Source organism: Nanorana parkeri, unplaced genomic scaffold, assembly GCF_000935625.1.
Source record: "Nanorana parkeri isolate BGI_ZX_2015 unplaced genomic scaffold, ASM93562v1 scaffold994, whole genome shotgun sequence".
Lineage (NCBI taxonomy): Eukaryota > Metazoa > Chordata > Amphibia > Anura > Dicroglossidae > Nanorana > Nanorana parkeri.
Window position 1 is genome coordinate 2,613 of NW_017307262.1, and position 2,259 is coordinate 4,871.

A 2,259-nucleotide genomic window follows, 5' to 3' on the forward strand; every position below is an offset into this window, starting at 1 on the left:
GGAGGCCATCGGGGTCCCTTCAGTCAAGAGGAGGCCATTGGGGTCCCTTCAGTCAAGAGGGGGGCATCTCGGTCCCCTGGGTTAAGAAGTAGCAGCCATCTTGTTCTCTTCAGAAAAGGGGCGGCCATCTTGTTCTCTTCAGAAAAGGGGTGGCCATCTTTTTACGCATATACAATATACATATACTCATTTTGTTCCCTAGAGACTGCAGAATGAGACACCTTAGACATCTTGTTCCCTACAGTTAAGAGGCAGCCATCTTGTTCCCTATAGTTAAGAGGTAGCCATCGTCTGCCTCACAGTAAAGGCATGTAGCCATTTTCTTCCCTATGGCATCCGTTTTGTTCCCCCAAGTCAGCCATGCCGTTTGCTACTAACCAGGGCAGCCATTTTGCTCCATGTGACACCACCAAGGGCTCGAGGTTCACCCTGCCTCACGCCTCAGACGTGTCCACGTGATCTGAGACGACAAAATGCCAACCAACAACATGTCCGCCCCGGGGTATGCCAGCGACAGGTCCTCTCTCCAACCTGAACCTCTCTACACCCACGTGGTACCCCACACCGCTGCCAATCAGGCTTGCGCAATCCGGTCCACGAGGACACGCCCCCCCTGTATTGGCTTCCATGGAAACCCTGGCAGCCAATGGGAGCGCGGCTCCAGTGACGGACAGCCGCCTCCAGCCACTTTTCTCCAGGGGTGGGCGGGGACAAGGTGGAAAACTGATGGAGAGCGCAAGGACAAGAAAAAAAAGTAACGGTTTCCGCGTGACAGGCGTGGGCGGCAACCAATAAGGAATGGGCGAGGAGCGGGATGAGGCGAGCGAGAGCCAATAGGCAATGCGGAGGGCTGGTGAGGGGGGCGCCGCCTGGTATCGGGTGGGCGTGGCCTGAGGGGTGACGGGCTGGAGGGACGGAGCCGGGGCTGGCGGGTACCGGGAGGCGCAGACACGGAGCGAGGGAGCCCAGGAGCCGCCGGTAAGACTCGGGGGGTGGGTTGGGGACGGGACGGACTGGAATCCTCTAGTTATTTCCATTCAATTACCTCCTGCAGAGGCAATTACTTTCAAATACCCCAACAGGGGGCTATTATTCACCTGTTCTACAAATAGGCAGTAAGGACATATTTGCCTTTACATACCCCCGTCATAGACAATTAGATATGTCACTGCTTGTAAATACACCCTCTGGGGCAATTGCAGCATTTCATCACCTATAAATACCCCAGCAGGTCTTCCTTCTTATAGATACCCATTCAGGGCGATTCAATATTTTTATTATCATTAAATACCCTATTTAGGGCATTTATCCTAATACACCCCCAGCAGTTCAATGGCATGATTACCTAATACCCTAATTGGCACATTTAGAACATTGCCATCTATACAAAGAGCCCTCCGGCTGGCAAGTCTCTCCCTTACTTCAATATCTGCCCCAGTGTATTACTAGGAGTCTGAAATGCCTGGGTGTCAGTGTCTAGGAATTGCCCCCATGCTTGTTCTTCACGCGGGAATTGCCCCTTCCTTCTCTAAGGATGGTGCCCCCCGCCCCTCTCCCCATGTTATTGTTGTAATATAGTGTACATAGAAAGCCCTGTCTCCCTGGAAGCCTGGTACTTCCTAAATGAATATATACCCCCTCCCCCACCTTCTTCCTCTTATTTATCATCAGTGCCCATGACATGCCCTGCGATTGTCAGAACTCTTTGGTAACAGCCCCGGATACCTAAAGTCTCTTGGAGTACCCCCTCCTCATCCCTGCACTCATCTGCAGAGGGACTGTCCCTTTTGAGTTGCCCAGAAGAAACCCCCAGATGCCCAGAGGGAAGCCCCAGCCGGTGCCTGTTGCCCAGAGGGAAGCCCCAGCCGGTGCCTGTTGCCCAGAGGGAAGCCCCAGCCGGTGCCTGTTGCCCAGAGGGAAGCCCCAGCCGGTGCCTGTTGCCCAGAGGAAAGCCCCAGCCGGTGCCTGTTGCCCAGAGGAAAGCCCCAGCCGGTGCCAGGAGATAACCCCATTATAAGTGCATAGGAGATACTTCCTCTCTGTACAAAGTGCTTAGAAGATACCCCCTCCTGCCCAGAAAATGCTACCGTAGACTCACCAAGAAACCTCCCTCTTCCTCAATGCTAAGTGCCCAGAAAATGCCCCCTTAGAATCACCCCGGAGATGCTTCTTCCCCATTACCAAGTGCCCAGAAAAGGTTCCCATAGAATCACTAAGAATCCTCCTTCCTCCTCCTCATTACCAAGTGCCCAGAAAATG

At 53.6% G+C, this 2,259-nt stretch overlaps 1 protein-coding gene across 1 annotated transcript in view; it reads left to right on the top strand.

Annotated features, from left to right (window-relative positions):
- The first annotated feature begins 875 nt into the window (after positions 1-875).
- MYH10 (myosin heavy chain 10) overlaps positions 876-2,259 on the top strand; it is a 108,003-nt gene continuing 106,619 nt past the window's right edge. Inside the window, exons 1-2 of the mRNA XM_018566978.1 lie at positions 876-978; positions 1,835-1,837. The gene's annotated coding sequence lies outside the window, so the exon portion shown is untranslated. The remainder of the gene's footprint in view (positions 979-1,834; positions 1,838-2,259) is intronic.